This window comes from Lonchura striata, chromosome 11 (genome assembly GCF_050655825.1).
Source record: "Lonchura striata isolate lonStrDom1 chromosome 11, ASM5065582v1, whole genome shotgun sequence".
Taxonomy (NCBI): Eukaryota; Metazoa; Chordata; class Aves; order Passeriformes; family Estrildidae; genus Lonchura; species Lonchura striata.
In genome coordinates, this window is record NC_140713.1 from 20,313,832 (window position 1) to 20,327,389 (window position 13,558).

General features: G+C 38.6%; 1 long non-coding RNA gene across 25 annotated transcripts in view; it reads right to left on the minus strand.

Moving 5' to 3' along the window:
• LOC110476338 (uncharacterized) overlaps positions 1-13,558 on the minus strand; it is a 524,174-nt gene that overhangs the window by 314,504 nt on the left and 196,112 nt on the right. The gene's annotated exons all lie outside the window — the stretch shown is intronic.

Sequence of the window (13,558 nt, forward strand, 5' to 3'; positions counted from 1 at the left end):
AGAAAAACAAACAAGGTTTGTTTATTTTTAGGTACTTGAGCAAGAACCAACAGAAGAAAATACAATGCCTTAAAGCAGCAAAAAGTAGAGCTTACTGGCAGGAGGCATAGCAACTGCTAAGAACATCAATTCTTTGGCTTACAGATTTAACAAAGACGACAGAGAACATGTGTCAGAACTCAGATTAATTTCCCAGGGGAAGAACAAATACAGAAGGAAATTGAAATCATGTTAGAACAAGAAATCAAGAAATCAGAATGACTGAAAACTGGTTGGATGAATGGCACATACTTCTCTCGAGTTCTAGAACAAAAGGCAAAGTATTGAGAAAATTCTTCAAAATAATTTTGGTATCAGAGTATTATACAACCTCATCTAACATTGAAATGGACTTGAATCTCAGGGAGGCAAGCAGAACTAGAAGAAATCACAGCAGTCTTGGCAGATAAGAACAACCATAAATGCAAACAAAGACAGTTTCTGAGAACATTCAAGAACTCAATTTTGATACATGATGACAAAAGAAAGATCTTGTCTAGCAATCATGACTGGATAAAAAATAAATACAACTCTGGAAATGAACTTACTTGGACATAGAACAGGGCCAACCAACCACTTTAAAAAGTAGTGATATTCCAAGACATTAAAAGGGATCTTCATCTTCCAGCCATCAAGACTTTGGAGTAAAAGACTGGGACAGTGCTGCAATATTCAGATGAGGAATTGCAGCAGATGCTCAGAGTGAAATCTGGTTGTCAGGATCAGCATTTGGAGATTAAGTCATTTCCCTCACCACGTGTGTTTTTACATATTTCTCAAGGGCTTCTGAGCAAGAGGGAACATTGGATCACTTTGGAGAGAGCAGTGAGTGGAGCCCACCATCAGTGGTTACTTCAATATTAATCTCATTACAGTGCAACAGTGAAAAGGATATTTTCACTGCCATGGTGCAACTGGAAAAAGTGTTTTGCACACTGGGAATGAACACAAATCCAAGATCTCTCTGCTTTAGCTACTAGAAAGGTTGAAAGGAATACCAGAAAGCTACACAAGCCCAGATTGTGTATATAAACAAAAAGAAAATTAAGAAAAATGCAATACAGTAAACAGGGGGAGAACAGAAATGTTACACAATTATGTATCTACACAGTGGCCTATAAAATCACAGAAAAAAAGTTTTAAGTACTTGCTGAAAAAGCAATACTGGACTAAAATTGCTAAACATAAAAGTGGGACTCCAGAAGTATTCTTGCCATCATTTTGGTTTTAGATTCTGGTAAAAGAAAAAGGCATTTCCTTGGTTATTTTATTGCAGGAAGAAAGCCTTGAAATAAATACAGGAGAGCAGCCCCTGTAAAAATGTAAAGCATTGACTTTAAACCCAGCTTCTCCTCTGTACCAGCTTCTCAACTTTGCTTTTGCTAAATCTATTTCTTCTGTGCCATGCCATGCAATGCTGGGCACTTATCTTGAAAAGATAACATCTAATAATTACTTAAAGTGTGCTATGAATATGCATGGTTCATACTGACCAAAAGGATAAACTTCACAGAAGTAGTTTCACCTCTTTACTGGAATTAAATTAAATTTTAGCAATAGGATTTGATACAGACATGAACCTCATGACCAGCTTTGTTACAAATACATTAGAAATATTTTTAGCTAAAAGTGATCTGAAATAAAGACAATTTAGTTTAAAAACTTTACAGTGTTATTGGAAAAGATCCTAGAGATATGTAGCAAACATTTGAAACTGGTCTGAAAACAGTCGCAAGATGTTTGAAGAGCTGAATCAATTTCCCTTTAGGTCAGTGTGAGTTTTTTGTTTATTTTCAAGGAATCATAGTAAAAAACACAGAAAGGAAGCTTATATAAAAAAAAAGATGAAATCTCCTTTTAATCCTGATTCCCCAAGTTTCTACACTTCCAACTGAGTTAATTAAGGTTTTGCCAGTGACTTCATTAGCAACAGGATCAATATTTTCAAATATAAAACGATAAACTATAACTCAAGGGATTTTTTTTCCTAAATAATATTTAACATCTCCATAATTTAAAAGCTTTTCTGGACACAGTCTATTGGGGAGAGCTGTGACCTCTTTGAGATACAAAGACTGTTCAGACTCTAAATAGGCTGCTCTAAAATAGTTTCTGATAAAACCCAACTCCCTGTAAATGAAGAAATGTACCAAATATCACATCTTCAGTCTTTGACTTTTTATTAACATATGAGATTTGCCAGATTAAAAAATTTGCCAGCATCACAACCAGGTAATTTTATCCATTATTATCCCTTCTTACAACCAATGCAAACAGCATAGAGTATTCTTTTTGTGCATTAAAAGTACAGTGAACAGAACCATCAAAGGAGAATAAATAAGAACAGTCTCTTATTTGTACTGGATTTCTATCCTTGGGACTGGATTACAAAGGATTTGGATTCAGAATTTTAAAGCTGCAGGCTTTCTATATTTTCCACAATAATTTGGAAAATAAGTCTGTTCACACTGAACAAAGTTTAATTACTACCAGCAAAAACCTAGAATGTCTGACCTGGGCTAACTCCTGCTATTTAGAGAAGATGAAACAAAATGGTTCAGTTAAATGCAAATACTTGTACTACTAAATAAGTAACAAAAGCAGGGCATTCACCTTCCTAATATATTTGATCCTTGATATTTCTGCTGTACATGTCATGTTTGGCTTCACTAACTTGTTTATGTCCCAAAAAGAGGCACAAACATAGTGTTCCACACACAGATTCCTAGTTTTGATAACCTAAGACAGTAACATTATGACAATTTCTAAAAATTACATGAAATAAGCAGCTTTTTGCCTTTCTAAAATAAGCATTTTTTTTTTTTGCTTTTCATTGCCATTAACAAGGAACCTGCGATCTAATAAATGTCACAATCAGTTTCATTTAATTAAAATAATAAATATCGTACAGTAATGCAGATTGACATTTATATCTTCATTTACGTGAGGTTGGATTTATGGTCAATGCTTTATTTGATGGAGGCCACAAATAATGGCCATTAAAGTGCCACACGATGGACACAAGATCACATTAATGAAATTAGACAAGGCAAGGCATTGATATATGGAGCCCTCCTGCTAGAAAATAAAGTAAGTCATGTCCAAAGCAGATGTTTTCCTTGGCTGCAGTTTAGGTTTGCTGAATTTTTAGTGGGCAGTTTAACTTCATCTACACAAAGGTGGAAAGGAAGAGAACTCCTGTGAAAACGCCTCTCAGATGTATTACAATTAATGTAATACATGAGCTCTGCCTCCCTTGTCTAACACATTCATGCAAGAATGATTGTTAAGTGTAAAAAATTGTCTAATAGAATACTGATTATTAAATTGCAGCTAAGCAGCCTGGTATAAATTTTCTGTAGTTATTGGTGGAATAAACACCTCATCTCTCCCTTTAGCTAACTAAACACACATCCAGGGAGGTAACCACAGAAACATTCAGGTTCTTGACCTTTTTTCTTTATTAAAATAATAGCAAGAGTTTTGAAACATTGGTGTAAGGTTACTATAGGGCAAGCAGAAGGGATAAGAGGGAAAAGACATTTCCACAAAGGAAGATTCTCCTCTTACCTCTGCAGTTGCACCATCACCAATTTTTCTAGCCCATCTTGGATGCATTGGGAGATACTGCTTTGCTTCTTATTCCAAACTTTTCCATGAAAGATAGTACTGCAATATCTATCCTCACAGTGCTTGCTTAAAAAATCAGGCTAGTCCATAGCTCTGCTGCAGTGAATAAATAATCTCAAGTAGCAGAACATTGTGAAAAATGAAACAAACTTGCCTCGTGGGCAAATTATCTAACTGGATGCTGTGTGTGAAGTTCAGATAAACATTCAGTTACATGGAACAGCATCTCAAAGTTTGATATTTATCTTTGTGGATTTATTTTCACCTCAGGATCTTCATGTGCCATGCTAATATGATGCCAAACAGGTTCAAGAGAAAAAAAAACAAAACAAAACAAAAAAAACCTAAGTAAATCATTTTGGGAGACAACACAGACAATAAAACGTGCCAAAACAATGAAAGTCATTATAATTTTTTATTTCTGAACTAGACAAATAGCTTTTAAAGCTATGCCTTCTAAAGAATGGCTCAGCTTGATCATTTATGCTAAAACTAGGCATTACAAGCCTAAGGGTCTGGTCTAAATAACAATACCTTCATTAATCAATTTATAACAGCTGAGATCCTATTTCTGGCTCTACAGAGGAATGCAATATAGCCATCTGAAATTTGGCCTCACATTCCTCAGGCTCAGGTGAAATGACACTGCAAATAATTTAGACATCTCTGGACAATTTATTCAATAAATTGTCCAGCGTCTTGATCTATTTATCACAAGGGACGGAGCTGATTTAACTAACAACTTTACCTGCCTTATTCCAGAATCATTTCTGCATTCTGCTTCAAATTCTCCCTTGAACAAAATTAATTTCCTTATACAGATAAATCTCTGCTTATGTTTCTTGAGAAACCAGGCACAGATAAATCTGAGGCCTTAGGCACTTTCACTTGCACACCACAAGAATCATGCAGTGATGAAATACTGTTGGCTCAAGATGTGACTTTGAGCCATTGTCAGATGCCATCCCAGGGCTGAGGAGGATGCAATCTCATCCCAAAGTCCTGCTGGGTGGGTTAAATACACAGCCAAAGCTGTGCTCCTTGTCCAGCACAATTTGCTGTACCTTTCAGAGCCACAGGACTCACAGAGGGTGCACAACTGGGCAACACAGGCTTCATTCAGATCAAGCCTCTATGCAGTACCCACTTCTCTGACAGCAATTTAGCATCTTTTCCATGTTCCAGAACTTTCTAAGGCTGTTCCCACATCTTACTCCTCCACACTGTGAGGCTGAATTAACAATTCCCATTGACATGCACGTCTGCATTATGTACATGCACTATAACCCTAGAAATGCAGGAAATGCACAAAAGCTGGAAAGGCATGGGACACACAATTTAAAGCAAATGTGAAAATGGAAAACCAAAATCACACAGCTCTTAATGACCGAAGGAATGAATGGTTTTGGTCAGCTCCCTGGGTAAGCTCAGATGGGCTCTCTGCTGCATCTGTCACTTCACAGGTAACCTTCAATAAGCAAGTTTTTCATTTGACACACAAAACCCATATCTCATTTCAACAGTGAGCAACGTGTAACCACCATGTACAGTAGTCATCTCAGTATACTCACCTTCTGCATACATAGAATTCTGATTAAATTAAGAAACTAGCATATCAGCCTCAGTAAGATGTGCCCCAGACACCTGCAATTGCTGCTCTTTTGTTTCTACACATCTCTCACACGACATCCTGCTAAACCAACCCTTCAAGAAAGGGTTTCACAACACTTTATCAGCTCTTGCAGATGAGTCATTAAAAATCGAAGGTTTGTTGTCAGAAAGCCAGAGGCATCACTCATTCCTTTACAGATAGTAACTTCTGGGGGAAAAAAAAAATCAACACCCTATCTGCATTAGGTTTCTGTACCTGTGACCTCAGTCAAATATGGATACACAAAACCAAATTACAGTCTTCCTGTAATTTGAAAATCAAAAGAAAGTTTTGCCATTGTAGTGCTGAGTTCACCAAATTTCAACTCAGTCATGTTACAAATCAGGATACCAAAAACGCAGGATTCCTTTAAACAAACACAATTGCCTTTACAAGTTACACTGCTTCTCATTTCCTCTTTCACCATGTGAAAGTTAGGGCAGCATTCCTCCTGTCTGGCTGCTCAGCATGAATAATAGATACGTCATTTTTTAACTGTCAACAAAGTATCTGTAAGAGGTGCACTCAGTCCTTTTAAATATCTACAGCAAACTGTTTATTTGGCGTTACATACCACTCACATTTTCCAGCTAGCAAAGAAATTACTAAAAAAGACCTACATGTTAAACCACAGAAGCAATTTTAATCACACCTTATTATCCTTATGTAATATTTAATTATCTCCTCTCTTACTCCCTTGCTTCAGTGACAATTTGCTCAATGATGTGTCAAGGAGATGGAAAAAAAAACAAAACAAATGAGGTCAAATCTTTGCAATAATACACTGGTGTTTATTTACTGGGGGCCAAAGCCTCTGTGGCTGCAAATGGTGCAACTCCTGTGCAGGCAGCTGAGCTCTGCTGATTTACACCAGCTGGGGACTGAAACACAACTGCTGAGAAAGAGATTGCACTGCTGTGATCTTCAATGTAAACCGGGCAATATTTCAGACAGAAAAAGCAAAGACCTTAAAGGAGAGCTGAGACTGTACTGATAGGGTGACAAACACTCCCCTACACAGCAGAGGACAAGTTTTCCAGGGGTGTAAATGGCCACACTTCCTCTGGAGCCATCTCAGGACCACCCACTGCTTGTGTTCTGTGGTCTCCAATACCTCCTTTGGAACAATTAGTCCCATCTTCCCTCTAATGGTCCTTTTTGAGTCCCCTTTGGCAGTGCTTCCTCGCTGCCCTTGTCCTCAGCAGGTCAGATGCCTTTGGCAGCCTCACCCCTCAGTGCCATTCCTCCTCCACTGCCACATGCTCCAGTGACCACCCTCTCAGCTCTGCCAAATGGCCATTCCTGTGGCCCTGCTCTAAATCAGGTCTGTGAAAGGACACCCTTCAGAAATAAAATGTTATGATTGTTGCAGACTTAGAGCCCAGCTGCATGAAAAGCAGAGCAGGAAAGGCAAAGTGGGCAGTGGGAACAGGAGTCACACATGGGGGTGGGAAAGGAGGAGTTTCTGGAATCAGACTGCTAGAACAAAATTATTTAAACCTCCACAATAACTCACCTTATTTCTTTGGGTTATGGCTGGGTCTCAGGGGCTTCAAACTTCTGAGGTTACAATCCAAGAGCTCTCTGATACTTAGAGGGTAATCACTTCCTTCCCAGGTCAGGATTAGGCACAGACACTTTCAACACTTAAAGCTTTACTGCCTATACACAGATATATAAGCAACCAGCAGGTACTTCGAGTACAACAATTTGACAGTGGCCTCAAAGTGGTTGGTGGCAAAGCTGGGATAAAAATGCCCCAGCTCCCAACTAGATGACAGCAAACATGCCAAAAGAAGTATCACGGCTCCCTATGCAATGAGCAGCACATACCCCTCATGCACTGGAAAGAGCTCACCTCTGTGTGTGTGCTCAGGATGCCACATCACTCTCCTGGTTTGGAAGGATCTTTTGATTTTCCTCCACTATTACTGCCAACAGTAACAATGGTGGCAGGGAACTTGGGGATTTGGGAGAGGAGTTGCATGCATTTGTCCTGAGCAAGGCAAGAAGTCCCTATGGGGAAAAAAAAAAAAAAAAACCACCCACTTCCCACACATTAGAGTTTTCATTATTGATAGCACCTCAAGGGCTGAAAAACTGATGGGAGAAATTGGGGAAAATTAGGACAGGTTGAAAAAAAAATAAAGGAATAGACAGTCCCAAGAGTGAGGATTCCATTACTATAAGCTGACAGACCATTAAAAAAAGGTCAGTATCCACTTTAAATATATGAACAAATTAACAGAATACACCATGTTCAGCTACATGTTCAGAAGCACTAATGAGAATAGCTTGCAGTTCAGTTTACTTAGCTCTTTAAATAAACATGGGCTATTGGAAATGTTATACAACAACGCCAGCACCATAAGTGTAGCTCCAACTCCTGTCATTCCTGCAGATGAGTTACAAATCTACAAGAACTTGTCTGCTCCATGCTTGCAGCCACCACTACACTTAAATTAGTAACTACATAGGCCTCTTCCAAGGCATATCAGAGACCAGCTGTGCAAGGACCTGTCACCTTCTTGTCAGTGAAAGTTTTCTGTCCAAAGAACTTTCGTCATCCCCCATTCCTCAAGTAGCTGGATGTCACTTGAAGAGACAGCTGAAGTCACTTGCAATGAATGGTCTCAAATCAGAGCTCACTGCCCTTGTCACAGAAAGTCTCACCCCGCAGCTAAAACTGTCACTGATCATGTTTAGATATGTACACTGAGGTATCAGATTAGAAAAGAGTATGCACGAGATGGGAGTTTAAAAGAGGCCAAGTTGCAAGGAAAATCTTAATAGGGAGAATCGAAGGCTTGAAGAGTTAGCCCTTTTCCAAACCAAATTTATATTTCCCATCAAATCCAATAAAAAATATCTAGCTTCTAAAAACGGCATGTGTCCAACCAACATATTCAAGAAGGAGCTAAAACTTTAAGTGGTACTTTGGCCAGAGAGCATGCAGATTGCTGAGATATTATGGCATCTCTGCAGCAAGTTACTTCATTAATAGGAAAATACCCAAAAGGCATATCTTGGCTTCAAGATTAATGCTCAAAATGGTAGACACATGTGCTATAGTTAAAAAAAAAAAAAATGTATTAAATTGGTATATTCTCAAAAATAAAAAAAAATCTTAACACCTTAAATATTATAATACTTGCTATTTGTTTCTGACCCTTTTGCTTATATTAGCAATAGGAGCTTTGGCTCCTAGTTATGGCAAGAGGTGGAACAATCCAGGCTCCACAGTTGCTCTCCCAGTTCAGGTACTGACTTTTGGGTGACTCGCTTAGATTCTCACTAACTTCTAGGAAATCCAGTTTATCCACTGGCAAACCCAGCTGCCTGGTCTTGCCAAAGAGCACTTGAGGACACATTTCTAAGGCTGACCTCTACACTAAAAATAGCCAAGTACAAGTTGGGTTGCAGCTGTTAGTAGAAAGACAAAGGACATGGAAACATCCAGAAGATGGCCATTATGTTCTACATAATTTCATTTTACACTTTTAAGATCTTGCCACACCAATACATCACAGGAGCTAGATCATGGGGAATTACACTGCAACCTCTGGTGTAATCTGGGCCGGCCCAGGAGCTCCAGAAAATAGGTTTCTCTGCTGTGCCTCTCCTCAGAAGGCAAATTTTAGTGGGAGAGTTGGATAAGGGCAAGGGGATTGGAAGACATTCACAATGGAATGCAGGAGTGCTTTTTCCTCTCTACAAAGACACCTCCCAAAAAGCTGGAGATGGAGAAGAAACCCTTGACAAATCTCAAAAGTTTGCTGCTGTCTGGGAATTGAGAAGATGTACCTGATCTTTCACTTCTGCCTGTCCAGCTCTCCTCCCAGGCTTTAAAGTTCCTCAATAAAGTATTTAGGCTCATCTCTGTCCTAGAAGTTGATTTAGCCAGTATCTTGTTCTCCTTATATAAAATAAAATAATCTTCAGTCAGAAGGATCATAAGCTTCTTTCCTTTTACCCTCTCACTGTTGGCATGAAAGCAAGATCATTTGTTCCAACTGTGTATTTGCAACAAGCATTTGTTTTGGTTTTGCTTGAAAAAACAGAAGAGAAATTTTATTCCAAATTTCATATGTCAAAATTCCCTCTATAAATAAAGCTTGACAGAGTGAAGGGTATCTATTCCAACTTTTTTTTTTTAAGTATATTTATTTTGTTCTTGCTGAAAAGGGAAATTTTATTTAAAAGTGAATATGAAGGAATATTGTTCAGAATAAAGACCCCATTTTAAGCCAGGAATTTTTATTCCTCACCTTCCATGCTCCTCAGGAATCACAAGCAGGTACAAAAGTACAGCCCAAACTGAGACTGCAACCAACTTTTACAGATTTTGCTACAGAGAAGTCCTTGAAATATCACTGCACACTAATGACCATCAGGAGCTATCACAGTCCACTTTGCACTGAAGAAGTCCTGGGGAGATATTGTGACACAAATGGCATTTGTGTTGAGATCCAGCAATCACTGCTTTGTGTTTGGGTTGTGAGTTCACACTATTATTGTATCATCTACCCAATCAAAATCCCATGCAACACCAAATACCTAAAATAAATTAATCTGATTTTACATATTAAACACTCCTCATTCAGAACATCAAAAACCTGTCCAGAGTATTGAGCCAAACAGGAGCCTCTGGATCCTCAGCTCTTTTAAAAATTAGGCCACTGCTTTAGAAACCTAAACATAGGCTAAAGGATCTACCTGTAGGCTCCTATTTTTGAAAGTTTATGGTCTTTAATTTTCATAGCATGGTAAATAAAGCATCTTTTTTCTTCCCTGCTAGAAAGTACTCAGGGTTCAGAAGTTTATTGGAAACATAGCTGACATCCAAATCAACACAGATTGCAAAAACAACAGGGCTGACAAGACAGAACACTTTCAAAACATTACACTGATCGTTAGAACAGCAGAGCAAAACATTAATATCATAAGCTTTGCAGTCAAGGACTCTGCTCTAGCTGAGTATAGCTCTTTAAGCAAGGGAAACCTGGGAAAATAGACTTTGAAGATAAATAGATGGATTTGCTTTCCAGCAAACAAATACAGGATCAACAAAATTGAACATGATGACTATTCCATAGGCAACAGTGATGCTGCCATGCAGATTTTCAAAAATGTCACTATAGCAAATAAGCTTCTGTTTTGCTCTTGGGAGCAACAGAAAGTGAGAAAGTAGAGTAGATATTAAAGGACGTTTTGGCAAAAAATAATAGACAAAAATAAAGAAACTCTCCCCTTCATTAAGTCAAACTTTCAGTTGACAGTCAGACTGGAGGGCAGGGGGTGGAGAGGTGGGGGTGTAGCTTTAACAAAACAATATATTTTTTAAAAGATCTTCCAACTGAGAAAACATTATTTTAGCACTGTGGAAGAGAGAAACAAAGCCTCAAAAACAGTAATTCACTTCTAATAGGAAAGTCCTATTTACAAAAGATGTTTAAGGAGTAAACCCAGCTCTGTTGCCCCTAAATTCAAACCTTTCCTGGATTGAAGCCTCATTTGTCTGATCCAGAATGAAATATATCACAGCCTTTTACTGATAAGACTGGAGAGAAGTGGTGAGGGTTTTCTGGACACTGGAGGATCTTTCTTTCCTAGTTCCATGTGTGAAATAACACCCTACAAATATGAACTCCATACATTGCACAAACAGACCTACTAATGATCTCAACAGGAGCTATGTGCACAGAGAATCAATAGTGTTGGCACTGAATTACTGGTGTGCAGATGTACCAGATTGATACATGAATACAAAAAATAATGTGTCAGCTTGATCTTCCAAATTGATAATTTTTACTGGAGGTGCTGGGCCCTTCACTATTTATATTATTTCCTTATTGCATTCTGTTTTGGAGCAATGACTTTGACCTGGCAAGCACCTTTTCCTTGCCAAAGTATGTGTACTTCCAGCAGGAAAATGAAAAAGCATCGTTCCCCTATTGTCTGTACAAGAAAGCTTGGCAGTAAAACATATCTTTCTTATCATGTCACAGATTGAGCTCTTATAGTTAAATATCTGAGTTTGTTGGTATATCCATTATAACCCCAACTATAAAAGTATGTTTTGAGTGAGATTTACAAGTCAAAGGCTCTGATTTTCCTCACTTGAAGTGTTATAAAGGAGGAGTTTGTGCACACATGACATGCATGGGGAGGGATTCAAAGTTCTGGGGAAAGCAAAAAAAAAAAGCAAAACAAAAAAAGAACAAAGGCTACTTTGCACACATAATGCTCAATTTGCAGGCATCCACATTTATAAGAGTGAGCCCATTTCAGCCCTATTCAGCTCACTTATGTTGCAAAAGCCTTTGCATGGTCTGTGCATCATCTTTTGCATAAAAATGAATACGATGTGCTAACACAGCCTTACCTGTATCCAAAAAAAGTATAATAATATTGGTATGAGTGAGACTGTCATTTCATTGAACAGCTCCACTTAGAACTCTGTGTTTTCAATGAAAGGCAAATTTGATCCAGTGAAACAAACCTGGGACTATAAAGACAGGAATTTCCAGATCTTCATCCCACCGCTGCCAGTGATTTGATGAGTCACTTTATGGGACTTCATTTACCATTTAGATTATCACACACTCACCAATTTTTACCTGGGGATACTGGCATGTGCTTGCTTTTCATACTGGGGGTGTTGTGAAGATTCAATAACATTTCCACGTGTTAAGCATTAGAGAAGTGCTAAGCGGTCATAGTGTCTGATTTAATGCTCCCTTTTCTGGGAGCTGGGGTAGAGTTACAATTTTCATGCTAAGCTTACCTCATATTGCTTGACTTGGTAGAGGAAAGGTCTCTCTGTAGATACATATCACACAACACATATTCCAAAACCAGAACCAGGGACTTTCAGGCCAAAAAAAACCAAAAACTTGAGCCACGACACGCATTTGGGTAAACTTAAAAACAAAACCCACCACACACACAAGTGTTTCACTCCTATCTTATTAAAATTCATTCACTTTTCCCACATATTTTTTCATTTTTGCTGCCTTAGATTTTCTGTCCATCTCCATCCTTCAGTAGGCTCCCTGGCTCACCGAGGTCACTCTGCTGTGTGTGACATCACAATCCCCATGGTAACCCCCATGTTGTCACAAACAGTGTCAGAGGAGGAGGGGGAATAGAGTTAGAAAAGAGCATTTACACACAAATATCTTGGCATTCAAAAAGACTGGAAAGAAAATGCACAAAAAAAAGCCCATGACAGCTTAATGAGGTTTTGGTAACATGTTGTAGTTTTCCAACTGTGTTCAAGTGTGATCTTGGTTCTTAAGATCTGATTTTCCTTACTTTTATGGACTTAAAAGAACTACATCCATTTTGCTCAGCACAGCAATCTGAAAGTTCCCATGTCTGATTTTATTATTTAATGTGTGGGAAGAATTGCATTTCAACGCCTGCTGAAGAAACTGCCTTTTATAAAGACAGTCTACAGAGATATGTTTGGAATTTTAAATCCTGGTGTTTTGCTTTTTTTTTAATCTTTTATTAATGGCTTGTGTTCCCATTACTCCAAACTGAGCATTAGGTTCCTGGGGAAAAGCACCAATCAAATGTGTAGAGTAACTGGAGTGTATTTGAAAATAAAGGGGGGTTAGCTGATCAAAATCAGTATTTCTGAGATTTAGGCCTGTGATGGACATCTTGTATTGAACAAAAAAAAAGTCAGAAAAAGGAGAATCATTTTGACAGCAGCAGGTTTGGAGGTAGTGAGAGAGAAACTGGTACCCATTTTCTTTTAATTCTGATTGATAAGTCTCGAGAGGTTACACCAGAACCAAATTCAAATACCATTTACATTTTTTTTTGTGACAGAGCTGGGCAGAAATTAATTCTGCTGCCTGATCTGACCACAGCCCCAACTGAGATCCCCTTGCAGCTCTGTCCTGGCAAAGGGTTTGTGTGATTTGAGTTGGGAGGGTTGATGGCCATGATTTGCTTATTTCAACTCAGCCTATGAAAAAAAGAAAACCAAAACTTTTCCTGGCAACACCAACAGCCAAATCTTGACTTTTTATCCTTACTCTGGAAACCTAAACAATTCACATTGGGTTATCATGTCCAAAGATTCTAGGAAAAAGGATATTAAAGCAGAACTGCGTGGCAGGAAAAGGCCACAGTGACACAGCCAGCCCTCCTCCCTCAAGCACAGACACAGCCCTGGCTGATCACAGCTCACAGCACCAGGGTCCTCCTCTCACAACCTGGGGG